Raw genomic sequence first — 11,545 nt, forward strand, 5'->3', positions numbered from 1 at the left:
AGCTATACTGGCAAACCTCCTAATGTAGACACAACTTCTAGCAGCAAAAATGTGTTTTTGCCAGCATAGCTTATATCAGCTCCCTGAACAAAATGTTATGTGAGAAAAAGCACATTTTTGAAGTATAGCTGTCTACACTAGGCCTTTTGCCAGTATAAAAACTGACATTGTTATACAAGCAACAGTTTCTAGTAGACTAGGGATAAGATTCCGTTGCCTTCTTAATTACTCAGCTTTCATTCTCAAATTAAAATAGCTATTCACTAGGTTTCTTGTCCCAATAGAGTCTAAATTACACAAGACCTGACTTTCTAATGGAAAAAAAACACTTTAAAAAGTTCATATTCTTTTTTGCATCATAAAAAGCATAAAACAACACAAGCCCATTTTTCCCTTTTCAAGTACAGTAACCTTTAAATTCACCCTTCCCCTTTTCAAGAAGGTATATTATCTTTTTTTCAGACTCCATCTGTGATCATTGTAGTATCCATTAACATGAATACAAGAAAACTAATTTTAATTACATAATTCTGCTCTGACCTTGGCAGAAATTTGTTAGAAAACTGAGGAATCCGTATGGTTGAACTGTCTCAACCTATCACCTGATTATAAGTTTAAAAGGTCATGGTTAACCAATGTTGGAGATAATCCTTTTTTGGATGCTGATGTCTTTGTCAAGCAAACACATTTCTCCCAAACTTTTATGGCTAAACTGTTAAAATTGATTAATTGTGTCTCATAGGTCACCCTTCTGATCTGCCAAAGTCCCCAACACTGTATTTTCTAACAGAAAAAAACATTATTTTGAGCTTAATTTGCATTACAAGGGTTATGGTTTGTATCCTGAACTACACCCTCTGGCTCTAGTGTCTGTTGAGTGCTTGCTATCTATCTGGTGTCGTTGAGTGCTTGCTTAACCCAACAATTTCAAGTCCAAGGGTTTTTTTCATATTGTTTGTCGTACTTGGGTTACACCGGATAAGCATGCTGGGATTTAAGTGTGTTGCTTCCAATGAAATTAGCAGCTACATAGTTAAACACCCTTTATATGTGATGCTCAGCAATGTGTAAAATATAGAAGGCAAGATCTCTGCCCCCCATGAGCTTAGTCTAACCTTTATACACTTAGATCAGATGCATAATATCACTGATCAAAGTGGTGCAGATTTTTTTATTAAATACACTTCTTTCTCCGATGGAGTTAACATTAAGAGGCTTCTTCAGTGGAGTGAGTGGGTGTTTGGATATGGAGAGGGTTTCAAGTGTAATGACCCTGGCAATGACAGTGAGAAGACAAAAGTGGGGGAAAGATATAAAAGGTCTGAGTAGGCAGGCAAGCTTGGGACAGACATAGGCAGAGCAAGGAGTAAGAAGAAAGAGAGCAGAGAAGGGGTGCAGTTGTGCAGAGCTTAAAGGGAAAAACAAGATGCTTGGATCTGATGCAGCAGGTGAAAGGAAGGCAAGTGAGTAACATCAGTAGATGTAGGAGAGGTAGATCAATCTTAAGAGCAAAGTCTTCATGGGACTAAAGGAGAGTGAGGGGAGAATCAAGAATGCCAGTGAGGACGAGATTTGTGTAGTCCAGGCAAGAAGGGACTAAGTCATGGACAGGACTTCATGGTAAGAAAAGAGCAGTAAAGGATAGATTTTGGAGATGGAAGGATTTGGCAATAGATTGCCTTTTGGAGAAGGAGAGAGGAAGAATCCTATTAAACACTGAAGGTGCAAGCTTGGTAAAAGAGATGATGGAATTTTCAATTTTGACACTGAGGAAGGATTTGAGAGGAAAGATAGAGTGTGCAATTTTGCCATGTCTGAACTGGCATTATTATTAGGGTGACCACACGTCCTGTTTTTGCCAGGACAGTCCCTTCTTTAAGCCTTGCCCTGGCCATCACAACATTTTTGACAAAACTGGGCATTTGTACCATTTGCTCTTGCTCTTGCTCATCAGTTGGCAAGAGCAAACTGGACAAATGCCCAGTTTTGCCAAAAAAGTGAGGTGCGACCCCTAGTGGAGTGCGGAGGAATATGCAGAGGGCAAACGGCAATGCCAGCCCTGCGTGAGAGGGAGGGCTCAGGACAGTGTCTTGGGCTGGACTGGCCCCACATAGGCAGGAGGCAGGACGTCTGGGACTGGCCCCGGGCGCAGGGGGGGGAAAGGGGGACAAGCTCTGGTTGGCCCAACACGGGTGGGCAGCAGGGGGGCTTGGTCCGCCCCACGTGAGAGGGAGAGAGGCATGTCTCAGGCTGGCCCCGCGCAGGCAGGCCGTGGGGGAGCTCAGGCCGGCTCTTGCCAGGGGAAATCAGAGGGGGTACCTTGGGTCAGCCCCATGTGGTGTCCCATTTTCCCTTTGGGAAAATATTGTCAGCCTAATCATGATAATCAGGATGAGATATACAAGACAGCACTGGAGACATTAGACTGAAGTTAATAGAGGAAGAGGGAGAGATTTGAGAGTCAAACATCGACTATTCTAACATAGTTGTATGATCCTGTGTCCATGGGTTGGACAGCAGCAGAAAACTAAAGGAGTTTGATGGTTTTGTGCATGATAATAACAATAATTAATAGTAAATATTTGAAACCCTTTTCCAAAATGAATGAAAAACTTAAATGTGACTCTTACTAGAATTGCTCCAAATATGTTTAGTTATATTAAGCAGCAGTGTAATAATTAAAAGAGCCGTCAAGGGATAGAAAGGAGAGCTAACAATCTAGCATGGCCATTACCCCCTAGTGGAAGGGGAGCGATGAAAAAGGTGCATCTGTTGGCAGGTTGGTGAGAAAAATACTCTGTTTTGAGAAAGGGGAGGAGGAAGAGAAGAGAGAGAGAGAGGAGTGTGTGTGTCAGTTGGGAAGAATATCATACACATAAAACATTCTGATTGTGCTGTAACAGTTTTGGAAAGCAAACATAGCTGTCACCCAGACATCGCATGACAAACTCCTGATGCATTTGAATGCATTTCCACCAGACCAACATTGCCAGAGGTTATTTGAGAACTGAAAACTGTGAATTACTAATTGGCTAGAAAACTCTGAAACTGCTGACCAAAACAGAACATGCATCTGCTCTTAAAAACCAAAAAGTCCTTAACTGCAGCTTTCATGTGAGGTTTCAGTAAACACAGAATGGAAAGTCCAACACAGTCACGTTGGTATTGTACACAGTCATATGTGGTAAGTTTATATAATTTACCTGAAATTCTCCTTTTCTGAAAATATCATTCCAACAGAAGTCTCACTTTTGCATCCCAGCTTTATAGTGCAAGGTTGGGCTGAAGCTTTGGAGACTGATAATGGCACAGTTTGCCATCTCTCCCACAAAAAAGTCTTCTGCATTTCTGGTGTAGTCTTGAAGATGTTCTAACATACATAGAGTTATGGTACCAACTCACTATCCTTACAGCTAAGGAGAACTGGATTGGGAACCCATCAATGCTGTTTTTAATCAACCAGAAGGGCTTCTATAAAAACATGTATCAAACCTGAGGCTAAGTAGGCTATTTCTACCTCAGCAACCCTCCCATGGGTCAGGGATTATCTATATGAAGCCTCTCAGTCTGGGGGAGACAGACATGAGCCACAAATCAAATGTAGGTCTTACACCACTGAACCAAATGCTTAGCTTACACCATTAATAGAATGAATTGAAAAAGTAGCATATGAAGTTAGTGAGTTTGCTAATCTATAAAGAAAATTTTCTAGAGACTGTACATTTTAAACCCTACAGGGACTTTCTGTAAAAAATGTTTCCTGTTTACGTCTTGGGAAAATTGTCACTGAACATTTTCAAACAGGAAAATGGTACAAAATTATGACCATTGTAACTGTGCTGATGTAATTGCTTTAAAAAGCATGTTATCTATTAAAATTAGTCTTTTGATTCAATAACAGGATCCCTAGGACAGTTCAGAGCCCAGACCAGAGCAGTTCTACCTAACCTAATCTAGACTAGTGTGCCTATTCAGCAACTAATTTTATACTGTTAAAAATGACTATAGATTTGTTTCTGCTGTCATTTATTACAGGACAAAAAATTTGACGATAGCGTGAAGGTGATGGACTGCATAAGCCTATTTGCATATCTACATAGCAAAAATACCAACACATTGCCTAAATAGGTGGGGTTACAGACAATATCTTATCCACCCCAACTTCTCCTTAAAATTTCAAAGATTTCCTTCATAGCCACCAACAAGCAGTGGGCTTAGGTGAAGGGCTACGCCTTTCACCCTGCCCTGAAGTCAACAAACTCTGTCTTGGCAGGATCACAGTGTTGTTAAGTGCTGGGTGCTTTGGCTAAATTATTGCCTAAAACCAGTCCTGAGCTGTAGAAATATTCACATTGCATTAGTCTGTCCTGACTTGTTTTGAGAGCCCTTCATAGTTCTCATCCCTTTGTTAGGGGTCTGCAATAACTTGTGTTTATTAACAAAATAAAAAGAGGAAATGAAACTCTGAAAGCAAAGTCAGATGCAATATGAGAAAGGAAGAAAAATCACATGGTTAATGAAGCAGTGTAGTGAGTCTGAGCTTATAAAATCAGCAAGACAGGATTTTGGCAGATGGGTGTAGGTGGCAGAAATGCAAAACTGTTTATCTTGCGAATCCATGCAGAGGTCGGACATGATGATCCTGGTCCCCTTGGACATCCAGAACCCTTGAAAAGACTTATGATCTAGTTCTGGTTACATTTTTACAGCAAAATTATCCAGGGAATGGATGATCTTAGTTACTCAAAGAAACAAAGAAAAGAAAGTCCATTTTTATGCAGAAAAAATAAGAGGGAACTTCACTGACTTTCCCATAGTTCTGAAGGAAATAATGACAGAACTAAAGTCAGACATAAGAACACAGGGAGGTCAACTCAAGCTAAACAAGGTTGGGGAGCTAAAGGAGTTCATGCTTCATTCTCTTTCTCAGATTATTGTGTCACAGTTTCAGGGTAACTGCACCTTTGAGACCCTCTGAAGTGTGTTCATGGAACGCTGTCCCAAGCCTCTAGCTACCACCTGTCATTGGGATGGGACCCATGTCCCACTCCCCACAACCAGGAGGTTAGACTTCCAGCGTCACTTGCCTTCACCCCAAACAGCTTTGGTAAACGTCCAACTCCGGCTCTTTGTCTTCACTCCAAGGACAATGACAGTGATTTACCAGGAATCAAACAGCCCTTTCAAAGCAGAGTACATTTATTTAAAGACAAAAGCATACAGAGAAAACATATACAGCAATAACAGGATCTAATTGCTTTACCAGTAGCCCCCCAATAGTCCTATGGAGACTCTGGCAGATTCTATTCTTTCCAATCCTTCAGGAGTTTCCTCTTGGACAAAAGGTCATGTGTACCCGTTAAATCAAAAAGAAGACCTCCCCCGTGTCAGCTTAAACTCAGACTTTTATACCAAAACACTTGCTTTATCTTCCAACCTCCCGAAAAGAGGTAAAACCAATCACTGCCCTTTTTTCCCACAAGGTCAAACTTCAAAAGGCTAGGTATCTGCATAACCAGCTTTGGGATTTTGCATTACTCAACCCCATCTCTGCTCCCCAATAAGCCAGAAACACACACATACAAAAGTCTGGATATTTGATGGGCCCATATCATCTGGCCCTTCTTAATATAATGGACTTCAAAGTTTTCATGCTTTCCAGGGGATAACCATATCACAAACATACAGATAACCATACATTAAATACAATAGTTTCAAGATAGCGCTACGTTAATCATAGCTGTTACATCTTGCATTACTGGGGGCAACATAAACATAAAGGGGGAAAAAGTGCTTGTAGACAAGGAAACTTTGGCCTGAATTTCCAGAGGTAGCCTGTGATTTTGAGAGCCTGTTTTTGGGTACCCAACTTGAGACACATGAAGGTGACCTGCTTCTCAGAAGGCAGGTGCTCGGCAGTTCTGAAAATCAGACCTCTTTTGGGTCCAAAATGGAGGCAACCCAAATCACTAGTCATTTCTAAAAACATAGGCCTAAAAATGTCTGTGTAAAAATAACACCACCTTACTCAGTAGAACTCCTTCTGTATTCAGTCACATGTGCTGATTTCAGTGACAGAAATACATTCTAAGGGATTCCAGTTTAAGGTTCTGATTACGGCCCACCTCTACTAATTAGCTTACCCAAACATCCCTCCATATGCTAGTGGTAGATGGATACATCTATCTAAGGTACTTGTATGGCCCCCATTACTGTAGTATCTGAGTGCCTCACAATCTTTTAATGTATTTATCATCGCAAACCCACTGGAAGAAGAACTGCAGCACACAGAGACTCAGTGACGTGCACAAAAATCTGTGGTAGAGAAGGAAATTGAATCTGTATCTCTGAGGTCCCAGGCTAATGCCCTAACCATTGGAGACAATCCTTATATGAGACAGAAGGTAATGAATGTCCTGCCTCTTTTGGTGTGGGGTCTACTAAACCATTCAGCCTGTATTTGTTTTAACAATGCTGTGAAAGCAAACGTAGGGGGAAAGGTCCTTAAGTCACACTCATCCTATAACAAGCTCTGCTGGATTTTCTAGTTCCAAATTCCCCATGAGTACAGAGTCTTCTGATATTGAAACCACCTCATCTCCTGGGTTCTCACACTTAAATTGTATGTAACTATTTAAACAAATATGCTCTTAACTTTAATTACACCTGCGAGAATTCTGCGCCAATGCGCATGTGCAGAATTTTTGTCCCTCACAGATTTCTTTGCTTTCCCGCAGAAAAATGACTTTCTGACGGGGAAGCAAAGGGAAGCCCCAAGAGTGGTCATGTGATCCTCCCCAGCAGTATGTTTCTGGTGCCCAGCCAGCAGAGAAGTAAATCACTGTGGTGGGGCATGTAGCTACACACTGCAAGTTGGACACAGCCTGATTTTCACTGTGATGTGTAGCTACGCATGCCCTGCACACTGCCACAAGAGGTGTGCTATGTATATGTATCCACAGATCACCAAAAGCACTCAGCTTTCTTGCTAACATCCTGTGGAAAACTGGGTGAAAGTCAATTTTTCTGTTCTTCTCTCAAAGCTTTTCATAGGATTGATACAAGTAACCTGAGGGACCCTCTCACCCTGTGTGATTGTGACTATCCATGACAGTTTCATTCCAATGGAACAATAGCACTGTCACCCTCTAGAGTGAGAGATTCATATGTGCAAAGATAGAACTTTCTTGGTGAGTGGCCATAGATTTGGAACTCATTCTTGGAAGATATCCACATAATTACAGACATCATAGAATCATAGAATATCAGGGTTGGAAGGGACCCCAGAAGGTCATCTAGTCCAACCCCCTGCTCGAAGCAGGACCAATTCCCAGTTGAATCATCCCAGCCAGGGCTTTGTCAAGCCTGACCTTAAAAACCTCTAAGGAAGGAGATTCTACCACCTCCCTAGGTAACGCATTCCAGTGTTTCACCACCCTCTTAGTGAAAAAGTTTTTCCTAATATCCAATCTAAACCTCCCCCACTGCAACTTGAGACCATTACTCCTCGTTCTGTCATCTGCTACCATTGAGATCAGCATATTCAGGACAGAATGTAAACCCCATTTCTTTGAGCCTGCTTTCCCACTATACCACCATCAAAAGAAAGAGAAATTGATCCCTGCTGACAGGGAAAGGGGAGAAAAAGAAATATCTTATTGATAAAATTCATTATTTTGAAAGGTGCTCAGGTACAATGGAGATGAGCACTAAAAGTGGTAAAACAAAATTCAAAATTTGAAAATTGTGATTGAAAAAGGACAGGTTTTTTTGTGAAAATGTTCACCAAACAATTCATCCTGTTTTTTGGCCATCTTTAATGAGCACTCTGTAAGAATCTAGATAGATGCCATTTGTTTAATTCCATGTAGCTTTATACTAAGCTGTATCCTGTGGGTAGACAGCATTATTACTTATCCTCAGAGCATTACTGTGAGCAGTCTTAAGCTCTTTCCAACAAATGCACCACAAAAAAACCTAGCATATGCTTGGGTGTGGGTAAAATACCCAAATCCTCAGTTATCATTTCAACCCCTGAGTCTTCTGATGTCTGACAAAAGAAATGCACTCTTCATTTTGAGATCTTGCTATTTTTTTACAGGTCATTCATCAGTTTTTGTCCCCTAACTTTTCTCTCTATCAGCATTTAGAATGGCAGGCACTGTTACCAGTTTGCGTGAATAATACATCAGTATTGTAATTCTCTGACGAAGAAGGAGAGAAAATGGAAAGAGGAAATAAGCACTGAAAATATTGCTGGAAAAGTTTTGTCATCATCTATTACAGGAAGGAAAAGAAAGAATTAGAAATGATGATAGGAAAGGAAAGAAGATGTAACAATAGCAACACAAGGTTATACTTTTAAATGTATTAAGTTGATTCCCACTATGTTACAATTAAATAAAGTATATAGGAGACATTACACAACTGTTTCATTGCTTTAAACTGTAGGAGGTTTGGCTTTGGAGGAGACTTGTGACACAGGTGTTTTCCACCCCAGCTAGTTGGTGTCATAAACATTTTTCAGAGTGGTAGCCGTGTTAGTCTGTATCAGCAAAAAGAACGAGGAGTACTTGTGGCATCTTAGAGACTAACAATTTTATTTGGGCATAAGCTTTTGTGGGCTAAAACCCACTTCATCAGATGTCCAAACCGGACAGTCTCTACGCAAAAGAATAAATGGACACAAATCAGACATCAAGAATTATAACACTCAAAAACCAGTCGGAGAACACTTCAGCCTCCATGGACACTCAATTACAGACCTAAAAGTCTCAATTCTTCAACAAAAAAACTTCAAAAACAGACTCCAACAGGAATTAATTTGCAAACTGGACACCATTAAATTAGGCTTGAATAAAGACTGGGAGTGGATGAGTCATTACACAAACTAAAAACTATTTCTCCATGCTAATATTTCCCCTACTGTTACTCACACCTTCTTGTCACCTGGTTGAAATGGGCCATCCTGATTATCCCTACAAAAGTTTTTTTTCTCCTGTTGATAATACCCCTCCTTAATAAGTCTCGTTAGAGTTGGTATGGCAACCCCTATTTTTTCATGTTCTCTGGGTGTATATATATATCTTTCTACTGTATTTTCCACTGCATGCATCTGATGAAGTGGGTTTTAGCCCACGAAAGCTTATGCCCAAATAAATTTATAAATATTTTTAAAGCTCTACATTTTGCACCTGGCAATCTGAGAGATTACCACTCTATCCACAGCCACATTTCAGCTAACAATTCCCATATTTAATAATCTAAGGGCTGGAGGAAGGATAGTCTCAGGGTCAGAGTCACTGCTGCCTTGCACCTTGAGTAGTCATTTAACTGTAATGTAGCTAGAGTTAAGGTTTGCCCGACACTCTCCATGTATTCAGTTGCTTATAACTTTGCCAAGCTTTTAGTTATTTCATTTAAAATTTTCCATGCTAGGTGTCTGCCTCAGGTTGAATGTTTTTTTGGAAACTTCCAGATAAAATAGTTCGGTCATTTCTGAGAACAAAAAAATTCTTATACCCATTTAATTGAGAACTCTAGTGCCTTAGCCGTAACTTGAAATTTGTCAAGGTGATTGTCCTAGAGTTAGGAACATGCCTTTTGCCCTCCCTATGAAAAGACATCCACATTTGGTTATGCTGCAAAACTCCAAAAATTTAGTTTGCACATGCTCATTAGACTAAGTTTGGCAGTTTAACTACTTGAAGATTTCATCTGCCCTGAGCATGCTCCATCGCAACACAGATCCTACGTGCTGACTGGACTGAGTATGCACCATCCCAGCAGTTTGACTGACCATGTTCCAGCCTGGGATTTCAGGGGCTGGGCAGGGTTTTCCCTGCAATTGCTATTCTTTGTGCCTCAGTTCTTCATCAGTAATATGGGGATAATACCATCTAGTCTCACAAGGGTTTTGTGAAGATAAAAGTCACTAATATTTGTGAAACATGCTGAGAACGTTCATAGAGGAGGTAATGAGGAAATTCCTAAGTTTTTATTCAGTGCAGGCTTTGGATGATGTTTGGGAAATAAGGCCGGGGCCACACACTGAATGATGAGGATAAAAAGAAATATTGAATAGCTAGTCAGTGAGCCCAGTCCATCCTGTGCACTGAATGAGGCAGGGATATTATGGAAGAATATGTGATCATGAAATTAAAGACTGTGTCATAAGGCATGCATCCAAAGGGGGTGGGGGTGGGGGGGAGGTGAATTAAGATTGCACAGGCAACCTTAATTCTGGTATTTCCTAAATTTTGAGTGCCAGAATTTGTTACCTTAATGTTCTTTTAGCACAGTTTTTTGTATGCAATTTGTCATATGCTTATAGAAGTAATGTGTGTTTCGATACATTGAGAAAGGGAAACTGCTAATTTTCCCTGAGTATTTGCATGTAATAACAGATTTTCACAAAACAAATTCATATTGAAATGCTATCTTCACCATCAAAAAGCTTCTTATCATGAAAACAGAAACACTGAATTTGTTCAAGATGGAAATTGGTCATTTCCAAAGAGAAATGAGTTTTTCCACCTGTGAAAACTGACCAATTAAAAAAAAAATCAATCAAAGCTGAAACCAAAACATTATTTTTTGTGAACCCATGAAAACATGACTTTTGCTTTGTTAGTAGCGACACTGTTACAACACTGTTACTGTGGTGTGCGTTCACTAACTCTGTGACTTATATCCTCTTACGAAAGGGTGCTGTAATATGCAATGTGAATTTATGCAAGTTCTTGATAGAATTACTTATATTCTTAAGAATAAAAGAAGGGAATTAGAAATTCTATATGTAGAGCCAGCTAATCTTTGATGTAAAGCCACATCTGAATCTCTCAGATTCTGAGGCAGCAGATAGATACAAAAGTTCAGTTAGAGACTGTCAAAGAAAGTGGCAATATGTGCCGATTATCAGATTAGAATCTGGACTCTAGTGAGGGAATGGTAGGCATCTGTTATGATTTCAATTGAGTTTAATGATCCCTTTCTGCTATCATTACATATTCCTCCTACCCAGCCTGAGTGGCACAGGGGCTGATGCTCTGAAGAAGCTGTTAGGACAGTACAGAGGAGGAAGATTATAAATGTTTAATTGAAAAAAAAAAAACACTGCAAAATCTAAAGGCAAAACTAACAAGACAAAAACAAAAACCAAAAAAAACCCCACACTGTGACAGGTCTGGCAATTTCCTGCAAAATCCTGGACAAACCTTACTGAATTAAGTTAAACTTTAGTCAAATAACTTTAAATATTTTAGGAGCTCATTGTATTAAAAATGCAGATGTTTATGCATCATTATGTGATTGTACAGTAAAAGCTGTTTTCTCTGGCACTTCATCAACCAGAAAGCTCTATAAACTGGCATTTCTGATCTTCATTGAAATTCTGGTTTATAGTCCGGTTGGCGCGGGGCTGGTAGGGGAATGGGGCATGGGAGTGGGTGTGGGTTTGGAGCACGGGCTCTGGGAGGGAGTTTGGGTGCAGGAGGGAGCTCGTGGCAGCGGGTTGGGGTACAGGAGTGGGTGCGGGGTGCTGGAT

This window comes from Lepidochelys kempii, chromosome 6 (assembly GCF_965140285.1).
Source record: "Lepidochelys kempii isolate rLepKem1 chromosome 6, rLepKem1.hap1, whole genome shotgun sequence".
In the NCBI taxonomy this organism is placed as follows: Eukaryota; Metazoa; Chordata; order Testudines; family Cheloniidae; genus Lepidochelys; species Lepidochelys kempii.